This window comes from Cervus elaphus, chromosome 4, assembly GCF_910594005.1.
Source record: "Cervus elaphus chromosome 4, mCerEla1.1, whole genome shotgun sequence".
Lineage (NCBI taxonomy): Eukaryota > Metazoa > Chordata > Mammalia > Artiodactyla > Cervidae > Cervus > Cervus elaphus.
The window spans coordinates 4,227,044-4,238,431 of NC_057818.1; the positions used below are offsets into that span (position 1 = coordinate 4,227,044).

General features: G+C 41.4%; 1 non-coding gene across 1 annotated transcript; it reads left to right on the forward strand.

The window, feature by feature from the left end:
- Positions 1–9,921: 9,921 nt before the first annotated feature.
- On the forward strand, positions 9,922–9,993 carry TRNAC-ACA. The gene has a single exon. It is a non-coding gene; the product is annotated as a tRNA-Cys (tRNA).
- Positions 9,994–11,388: the final 1,395 nt, after the last annotated feature.

Below are 11,388 nucleotides of genomic sequence, written 5' to 3' on the forward strand. Positions count from 1 at the left end.
TTCTGTGATTCTTATCCTACTTCCCACTTTTAGTCCATCCTTCTTAAGATATGTTGACAGCTTATCTATGGGATTTCATTTATTCACTCAACAAACAGTTAGTAAAGTACTACCTTTATCCTTTCAAAGCTGCCTGTGTTAGTCATGACTCTTGGTTATAAGCAGCAGAAACCAACTCAACACACAGGAAAAGAATATTCCGGAAGAAATAGATGGGAGGAGGAAACCTAGGTATGGGAAATGGATAGGAAATAAGGCAGTCGTGGAGAGCCAGCAAGAAGGAAGACACAACCATTTTCAGCAGAAACCACTGGTCCAGGTGCCGCCACCACAGAAGACCACTGTCACCACGAACAAGGCCCAACCATCTCACCCTCTTGTGTCGTTAACTCAAGATTCTGTGTTCCAGGTGGGAGAAGTGATTGGCCAAGCCAGGTCCCGTGTCCATGCGCTAATGTCTGGAGACAAGGAGAGTGTTTCTGGCCATTTCACGTTTTCACAGGGGAGGTAAACTCTACAAAGGCAGCATGAGGGGGAGCTCAGAAATAGGAGGGAGTGTGGCAGCCAAAAGCAACTCCACACTTCCATGCGTGAGGCACTGACTCTGTCCTTAAGACGCCCTCAGTCTTGAAGGAAAGACACACAATAAACAGATGAAACCCAACACAGAATAATAAGCACGATCAAGAAAAAGTACAGCGCCAAGGCTCGGAGCACAAACTCTGCAGACAGGTGGTTACATCTTGGTTCTGCTGGGTATAAGCTGCATGACCTTGAAAAGGTGGTTAACCTCCTGTTGCCTCGTCACTTGCAAAGAAAAGTTAATATTAGTAATCTCCTCAGAGGACTGCTATTAAATAAAGCATGCAAAGCAATCAGCATAGTGGCTGGTACACAGTAACACTTCAGTACATGTTGGCAATGATTATTACTATAAAGGGCAATTGGGACTCTATTAGAATTGGCAAAAAGTCCATCATTCACTCATAAAAAACGCTGAACTATGGGCTGTATCTGTTCCAGAAAATGGATTCATTTTAATTTTGTCTTTGGAAGCAGATAGGTAACTCTGCCTAAAACAGGGACATAAATTATAATCATATCTTTCCATCTTTTCCCCAGTTACTCATTTAATGTATAGAAAAAAGGGCTAGGTAGGGTGGAGACAGGTCATAATGTCTGCATCAGATTCTTGAAAAGTTTAGCAACTTCAGAAACAAAGTTGGCGCCTCCACACTAGAAGGAAGGTATGCAGAAAGAGCTTTTAAGAATGATTATGTTGAGGGAGGAACTGGAATTGCATACATACACCTGAATATGGAACCAGAGGAACCAGGGATCAAATTGCCAATATCCATTAGATCACTGAAAAAGCAAGAGAATACCAGAAAAACACCTACTTCTACTTTATTGATTATGCCAAAGTCTTTGACTGCGTAGATCACAACAAACTGTGGACAATTCTTCAAGAGAAGGGAATACTGCAACACCTTACCTGCCTCCTGAGAAACCTGTGTGCAGGTCAAGAAGCAACAGTTAGAACTGGACAGGGAACAACAGACTGGTTCCAAATTGGGCAGGGAGTACGTCAAGGCTGTATATTGTCATCCTGATTGTTTAACTTACATGCAGAGTACATCATGTGAAATGAAGGGCTGGATGAAGCACAAGCTGGAATCAAGATTTCCAGGAGAAATATCAATAACCTCAGATACGCAGATGACACAACCCTTATGGCAGAAAGTGAAGAGGAACTGAAGAGCCTCTTGATGAAAGTGAAATAGGAGAGTGAAAAGGCTGGCTTAAAATTTAACATTCAAAAAACTAAGATCATGGCATCCAGTCCCATCATTTCATGGCAAATAGATGGGGAAACAATGGAAACAGTGTCAGACTTTATTTTCTTGGGCTCCAAAATCACTGCAGATGGTAACTGTAGCCATGAAATTAAAAGATGCTTCCTCCTTGGAGGAAAAGCTATGACCAACTTAGCATATTAAAAAGCAGAGACATTCCTTTGCCAACAAAGAACCGTCCAGTCAAAGCTATGGTTTTTCCAGTAGTCATGTATGGATGTGTGAGAGCTGGACTATAAAGAAAGCTGAGTGCTGAAGAATTGATGCTTTTGAACTGTGGTGTTGGAGAAGACTCTTGAGAGTCCTTTGGACTGCAAGGAGATCCAACCAGTCCATCCTGAAGGAAATCAGTCCTGAATATTCATTGGAGGGACTGATGCTGAAGCTGATACTACAATTTGTTGGCCACCTGATATGAAGAACTGACTCATTGGAAAAGACTCAGATGCTGGGAAAGATTGAAAGCAGGAGAAGGGGATGACAGAGGATGAGATGGTTGGATGGCATCATCAACTTGGTGGACACGAATTTGAGTAAGCTCTGGGAGTTGGTGATGGACAGGGAAGCCTAGCGTGCTTCGGTTCATGGTGTCTCAAAGAGTTGGACACGACTGAGTGACTGAACTGACCTGAATATAGATGTCCAAAGAGGTTGCCTGAAGTTTCAAAAATATTACCACCCTTTCCCTGGCCCTCCACCCATTGTCTTGCCATTAACTAATATTCTGGGATTGTTTAAGAGATGAGTGTTTCTCCTGATGGTTCTGCAGGCTTGTCCTTTGATCTCTGTCAAGTCAGAGAAGTTTTGCACATCTTGGTTTCATTCTCCAAAGCAGTGCTGTCCACTAGAATTTTCTATGAGGACGGAAATGTTCTATATCTAATATGTGGCCTCTAATTAGTGAGCATTTGAATGATGGCTAGTATGACTGAGATACCAAATTTTTAGTTTTGATTATTTTTAAAGCAATATAGACAATGTGGATAATAGCTACCATGTGGCATGGTTAATTCCATATGTCAACTTGACTGGGCTAAGAGATGCCCAGAGAACTGGTAAAATATGATTTCTGGGTGTGTCTTTGTGAGAGGGTTTCTAGAAGAGATCAGCATTTGAATCAGAACATTGAGTATAAAAGATCATCCATACCAACATGCTGCTGCTGCTGCTGCTACTAAGTCACTTCAGCCACGTCCGACTCTGTGCAACCCCATAGACGGCAGCCCACCAGGCTCCTCTGTCCCTGGGATTCTCCAGGCAAGAACACTGGAGTGGGTTGCCATTTCTTTCACCAACATGAGTGATTAGCAAATAGAACAAAACAAGCAGAGCAAGGGTAAGTGACAGCACTGCCTTTAGGGTTTTAGAGCAAGACTCTGACATCCTCCACTTTTAACTACCCTCCTTTAGACAAAGAGCTCTTGGTTGCTACTGGGCCTTAGTGCAGACTGAACACTTGACTGTGGGTCACCAAGTTACCACATGACCTGAGTAGCCCATCATAAAATGGAGGTTATTAATATGTGACCCACCATGTCATAATGATGGGTGTGCATAGCAACACTCCATCATCAAATGTAAGTGATACGTAAGTGATCTGTCCTAAACAAGCCCAGAAGGCACAAGTAAGTTACATGACAAAGTGGCCCAAATGCCTGTGGTCCCCATTGCTGCTACGTTGTCTTGTCTCTCCCAGCCTGTGCTTCATCATTTCATGGGGAGTTCCCTATGATCAATTGGCAGGGAAAGTATAGACTCAGACCTAGCTTATAGATGGTTCTGTAGATATGTCCAGCACCTACAAGTGGACAGTTGCAACAGTACAGCCCCTCTCTGGGACATCCCTGAAAGATGATGGTGAAGGGGAATCCTCCCAGTGGTCAGAACTTCCTGCAGTGTACCTGGCTGTACACTTAGCTTGGAAAGACAAATGGCCATACTGCAGTTCTATATCAATTCATGGGCTGTAGCCAGTGGTTGGGCTGGATGGTCAAGGACCTAGAAGGAACATGATTGGAAAACTTGGGACAAAGAAATCTGGGGAAAGAGGTATATGGATAGGCCTCTCTAAATGGGCAAAAAGTGTGAAGATATTTGTGTCTCATGTGAATTCTCACCAAAGAATGAACTCAGCCAAGGGGAATTTTAATAATCAAGTGGATGGGTTGACCTTTTCTATGGATACCAGTCAGCCTCTTTCCCCTGCCACTCTTGTCATCACTCAAAGGACTCATAAGTAAAGTGGCCATGGTGGTAGGGATGGAGGCTTATGCATGGGCTTGGAAATATGGACTTGCATTCACTGAGAGTAACCTGGTTATGGCCAATAACTGTCCAGTCTGCCAGAAGCGAAACTATACTGAGCCCTTGACATGGAACCATTCTCTGGGGTGCTCAGTCATCTGCTTGGTGGCAGGTTGACTACACTGGACTGCTTCTATCATGGAAGGGGCAGCATTGTGTATTTACCACAATACAGGGAGACCTCAGAGATACTGTGGGTTTGGTTCCAGACCTCTGCAGTAAGGTGAACATCACAAAAAAAGTGAGTCACATGAATTTTTTGGTTTTCCAGTGCAAATAAAAGTATGTTCACACTACACTGTAGTCTTTTAAGTATGTAACAGCATTATGTTTTTAAAAATATTTACATTAAATGCCTTAATTTTAAAATTAAATGCCTTAATTTAAAAATACTTTATTGCTAAAAAATGCTATCATCATCTGACAACACAGGGTTGCTACAACCTTCAATTTGTAAGAAACCAGTATTTGCAAATCACAACCAAGTGAAGTGCAATAAAACGAGGTGTGCTTGTAGATCCTCTAGATACGAATTTGCCTTTCCTGAACCCACTGCTTCTGTCCATAGACTTACAGGATGTTTTCTCCATCACCACAATATTCTACACGCGCTTCTGATCAAGAACCTCACTTTATAATAAAAGAAGTACAGCACTGGGCCCATGCTCATGGAATTTATTAGTCGTATCATGTCTCCACCATCTCGACGCAACTGATTTGACAGAATGGTGGAATGGCCTTTTGAAGACTCAGCTACAACGCACACCAAGTAGCAATACATTGCAGGACTGGGGCGAGGTTCTCCAGAGGGTTATGGAAACTTGGTAAAGCACTTACTACATGCCTGGGATTGTGCCAGACCTGAGAGGTGGGGGCAGAAACAAGCAGACCTTTTCCTGGGGGAGCTTACGGTCTAGGGAGAGAGGCAGCTGCACAATGGGTGGGGTTACAGTAGGAGGGAAGGAAGCTCAGGGAGAGAGGGGTGGGAGGCACCAATCCTGGGGAGCCCAGTACACACATCCACCAGGGTCTTTCCTCTTTCGACTTCAGAAAGCCAGTTCTTCCCCCAGAAACTCTTCATTTAAGAACTAAGAAAACTGTCTCCAGGATTCAGTTGCATTGCTTTATTGTTATGGTCACCACACATAACCTTACATATTCTTTTAGAATTAAAATGGAAAAGTGAAAGTGTTAGTCACTCAGTGTCCAACTCTTTGCGACCCTGTGGACTATAGCCCGCCAGGCTTCTCTGTCCATGGAATTCTTTAGGCAAGAATACTGGAGTGGGCTGCTCTTTTCATCTCTAGGGGAGCTTCACAACTCAGGGATCGAACCTGGGTCTCCCACATTGCAGGCAAATTCTTTACTGTCTGAGCCACCAGGGAAGCCCCAAAAAATCTTTGTTAGGTTACTCTTGAAAAATACATTTGGCCACAACTGTCCATTTCATCCATGCTTCCCACTGAAGGTGGTTAAAAAAGACAAACTTCCAAAAGTTTATACCTTTTTAAGGTGGTCAAAAGGTACAAACTTCTAGTTACAAGATAAATAGGTCCTGAGAATGAAAGGGACAGTACAGTGACTATAGTTAACAACACTGCATTGTGTATTGAAAGTTGCTAAAAGAGTAGATCTAAAAGTTCTCATCACAAGAAAAAAATGTTACCATGTGAGGTGATGGATGTTAATTAAACTTATTACAGTGATCATTTCACAATTTAGACATATATCAAATCATTATGCTGTATACTCAAAACCAAAATAACATTATATATGCTAGTGGTAAAGAACATGACTGTCAATGCAAGAGACATAAGAGATGTGGGTTTGATCCCTGGTTGTGGAAGATTCCCTGGAGGAGGGTATGGCAACCCACTCTAGCATTCTTGCCTGGAGAGGCCCATGAATAGAAGAGCCTGGTAGGCTGCAGTCCATAGGGTGACAAAAGTCAGATATGATTGAAGCGACTTAGCATGCAGGCATGTCAATTATACCTCAATTTTAGAATTTGAAAAAAAAGAAAAATAGATCATTAATATTTACCCTTCCATTGAACAAGATTATATGTCACTTACAAAATCTGGTGGCAAAGTCATGCAGTGAGTATAAAGCAACCAAATATTTACCCCTTAAAATAAATTAGAGAAAAGCAAACACACAGAAATCCCTTGCATTTCTATACACTAATAATGAGAAAACAGAAAGAGAAATTAAGGAAACAATACCATTCACCATTGCAACAAAAAAGATAAAATACTTAGGAGTGTATCTACCTAAAGAAATAAAAGACCTATACATAGAAAACTATAAAACACTGATGAAAGAAATCAAAGAGGACACAAATAGATGGAGAAATATATCGTGTTCATGGATTGGAAGAATCAATATTGTGAAAAAGAGCATACTACCCAAAGCAATCTATAGATTCAATGCAATCCCTATCAAGCTACCAACGATATTCTTCACAGAACTAGAACAAATAATTTCACAATTTGTATGGAAATACAAAAAGCCTCAAATAGCCAAAGCAATCTTGAGAAAGAAGAATGGAACTGGAGGAATCAACCTGCCTGACTTCAGACTCTACTACAAAGCCACAGTCATCAAGACAGTAGGGTACTGGCACAAAGACAGAAATATAGATGAATGGAACAAAATAGAAAGCCCAGAGATAAATCCACGTACCTACAGACACCTTATCTTCGACAAAGGAGGCAAGAATATACAATAGAAAAAAGACAACCTCTTTAACAAGTGGTGCTGGGAAAACTGGTCAACCACTTGTAAAAGAATGAAACTAGAACACTTTCTAACACCATACACAAAAATAAACTCAAAATGGATTAAAGATCTAAATGTAAGACCAGAAACTATAAAACTCCTAGAGGAGAACATAGGCAAAACACTCTCCAACATAAATCACAGCAAGATCCTCTATGACCCACCTCCCAGAATATTGGAAATAAAAGCAAAAATAAACAAATGGGACCTAATTAAAATTAAAAGCTTTTGCACAACAAAGGAGACTATACGCAAGGTGAAAAGGCAGCCTTCAGAATGGGGGAAAATAATAGCAAATGAAGAAACAGACAAAGGATTAATCTCAAAAATATACAAGCAACTCCTGCAGCTCAATTCCAGAAAAATAAATGACCCAATCAAAAAATGGCCCAAAGATCTAAACAGACATTTCTCCAAAGAAGACATACAGATGGCTAACAAACACATGAAAAGATGCTCAACATCACTCATTATCAGAGAAATGCAAATCAAAACCACAGTGAGGTACCATTACACGCCAGTCAGGATGGCTGCTATCCAAAAGTCTACAAGCAATAAATGCTGGAGAGGGTGTGGAGAAAAGGGAACCCTCTTACACTGTTGGTGGGAATGCAAACTAGTACAGCCGCTATGGAGAACAGTGTGGAAATTCCTTAAAAAACTGGAAATACAACTGCCTTATGACCCAGCAATCCCACTTCTGGGCATACACACTGAGGAAACCAGATCTGAAAGAGACACGTGCACCCCAATGTTCATCGCAGCACTGTTTATAATAGCCAGGACATGGAAGCAACCTAGATGCCCATCAGCAGACGAATGGATAAGGAAGCTATGGTACATATACACTATGGAATATTACTCAGCCATTAAAAAGAATTCATTTGAATCAGTTCTAGTGAGATGGATGAAACTGGAGCCCATTATACAGAGTGAAGTAAGCCAGAAAGATAAAGACCAATACAGTATACTAACACATACATATGGAATTTAGAAAGATGGTAACGATAACCCTATATGCAAGACAGAAAAAGAGACAGATGTACAGAACAGACTTTTGGACTCTGTGGGAGAAGGCGAGGGTGGGATGTTTCGAGGGAACAGCATTGAAACAAGTATACTGTCAAGGGTGAAACAGATCACCAGCCCAGGTTGGATGCATGAGACAAGTGCTCAGGGCTGGTGCACTGGGAAGACCCAGAGGGATGGGATGGGGAGGGAGGTGGGTGGGGGGATCGGGATGGGGAACACATGTAAATCCATGGCTGATTCATGTCAATGTATGGCAAAAACCACCACAATATTGTAAAGTAATTAGCCTCCAACTAACAAAAATAAATGGAAAAAATAAAATAATAAGAAAATATAAATTAGAGAAAAGCAGAGATATAGTTAAAGACAAATTTCCTACTAATGAAATGTTTACCTTATTAATAATAACCTTGTTAATTATCTATTACATATGTATTATAGGAATTACACTAATAATAATACTAATAATGTTGCTAATCATCAACAATAAACACTCAATAAATGCACCCACTTAGAACCTGGATATTGAGCCCAAACATTGATCAACCTTGTCTTGTTTTCTGAGATCTTGACAATTTGTGTAATTTAAAAGAAGACAGCCTACAGCATACTAACACATATATATGGAATTTAGAAAGATGGTAACGATAACCCTATATGCAAAACAGAAAGAGACACAGAAATACAGAACAGACTTTTGAACTCTGTGGGAGAAGGTGAGGGTGGGATGTTTTGAAAGAACAGCATGTATACTATCTATGGTGAAACAGATCACCAGCCCAGGTGGGATGCATGAGACAAGTGCTCGGGCCTGGTGCACTGGGAAGACCCAGAGGAATCGGGTGGAGAGGGAGGTGGGAGGGGGGATCGGGATGAGGAATACGTGTAACTCTATGGCTGATTCATATCAATGTATGACAAAACCCACTGAAATGTTGTGAAGTAATTAGCCTCCAACTAATAAAAACAAACAAACAAACAAAAAAAAGAAGACAGCCTTTTCCTACAAAGACTCTCTTCTAAATTTATTCTTTTTGAAAAGCATTTCTAGTTAGAACTATCAGAATCTAACAAAACTGACCCATATAACGCCTTACAAGGGTGTTTTGCTTGCACGTGGAGTGGCAATAGCCCAGGATTTGTCCTTAATTGAATTCAAAGATTACAATTTCATTTATTTTATGGCTTCTCATAGCTGCTGTTGTCATTCGGTTGCTTACTCGTGTCTGACACTTTACAACCACGTGGACCGCAGCACACCAGGCTCCCCTGTCCTTCACCATCTCCCGGAGTTTGCCCAAACTCATGTCCATCGAGTCAGTGATGCTATCTAAGCATCTCATCCTCTGCCACTCCCTTCTCCTCCTGCCCTCAATCTTTCCCAGCACCAGGGTCTTTTCCAATGAGTTGCTCTTCACATCAGGTGGCCCAAAGTATTGGAGCTTCAGCATCAGTCCTTCCAATGAATATTCAGGGTTGATTTCCTTTAGGATTGGCTGGTTGGAACACCTTGCTGTCCAGGGACTCTCAAGAGTCTTCTCCAGCACCACAATCCAAAAGCATCAACTCTTCGGCGCTTAGCCTTCTTTATGGTTCAACTCTCACATCCAACTCGTACATGATTACAGGAAAAACCATAGCTTTGACAATATGGACTGCTGATAGCAAAGTGATACCTCTGCCTTTTAATATGCTGTCTGGGTTTGTCATAGCTTTCCTTCCAATGAGCAAGCATCTTTTAATTTCATGGCGTGATTTTGGAGCCCAAGAAAATAAAATCTGTCACTGCTTCCAGTTTTTCCACTTCTGTTTGCCATGAAGTGATGGGACCAGATGCCATGATCTTAGTTTTTTGAATTTTGAGTTTTAAGCCAGCTTTTTCACTCTCCTCTTTCACCCTTATCAAAAGTTCTCATAGTCGATTTATTTAAACCTTCTTATATTATCTTCCCTGGTAGCTCAGACGGTAAAGCGTCTGCCTACAATGTAGGAGATCCAGGTTCAATCCCTGGGTGGGGAAGATCCTCTGGAGAAGGAAATGGCAACCCACTCCAGTACTCTTGCCTGGAAAATTCCATGGGCGGAGGAGCCTGGTAGGCTACAGTCCATGCGATCGCAAAGAGTCGGACACTACTGAGCGACTTCACACACACACATATTTAGATAAAGAACTGACTTTAAAAGTACTGGAACATTTAAAAGAGTTATACAGACTTAGAGAAAGAATCATGAAGATTTATTCCACCCAAGAAAGTAAACCTTGAGTAACAACCATCATTTTTCTAAGGCAGCAAGAGTCACTTTCACCTTATCAGTACCAACTGCTTAGCTGCACAACCAGTGATCCTGGCTAAAGCTCTAACTTTTGAAAACTCTTCCTTGTTTTCAATGTCCTTGGTCATTAATTCCTCCTTTTAAGAGCTGGTCAGGCTATAGTCAAACAGGGTCGTTCACCTTCTGTGGCGTTTGGGGCTCTTATGCCCACTTGCCCTTGCTTCAGTGACCTCATCCTTTATTTTCTGGGTCAGGGGAAAAACTTGCAACAATGTTTTTAATTTTACTTATTTTAAAAAATATTCATTTATCTTAACACAATACAAATTTATTAGCATGTAAATCTGGAGGTCAGAAGTCCAAGAATGGATCTTCATGGCTAAAAATGTTTTGGCAGAGTCCTATTTATTCAGCAGACTCTACATAAGAATCTGTTTCCTTGCCTTTTCCAGCTTCTAGAGGCCGCCTGTCTTTCTTGGCTTGTGGTCCCTTCCTCCATCTGGAAAGCATATCACTCCAACATCTGATTCCAGCTTCACACCTCTTCTCTGTTCTGACCCTACTGCCTCTCTAAGGACTCCTGTGTTTACGTTGGACTCAACTGGCTAATCCAAAATAATCTATCCAAGATCCTTGGTTTAATAACATCTCCAAAGTCTCTTTTATCATGTACCGTAGACTGAATGTCTGTGTCCCTTCCCCAAATTCATAGGTTGAAATCCCCAACGGGATGGTATTAGGCGATGGGAGTTTAGAAGGGGATTAGGTGATAAAAATGGAGGATTAGGATATGTATATCTTGGGCGGAGGGTGGGGGCATAATTCAGCCTAACAGTAAGATATTATACTGTAAGTTGCCTATAATAATGCTTCTACAAATGAATGTGTTGTTGTTTTTGAGTCACTAAGTTTGCAACTACAGGTTGTTAGGTTGGACTCTTTGCAACCCCATGGATGGTAGCCCTCTGGCCATGGGATTTCTCAACCAAGGATACTGGAGTGGGTTGCCATTTCCTTCTCCAGGGGATCTTTCCAACCCAGGGATTAAACCCATGTCTCCTGAATTGGCAGGCAGATTCTTTACCACTGAGCTGCCAGGGAATCCCTTAAAAATGAATAGAAAATGGAATTTTAGTTTTGG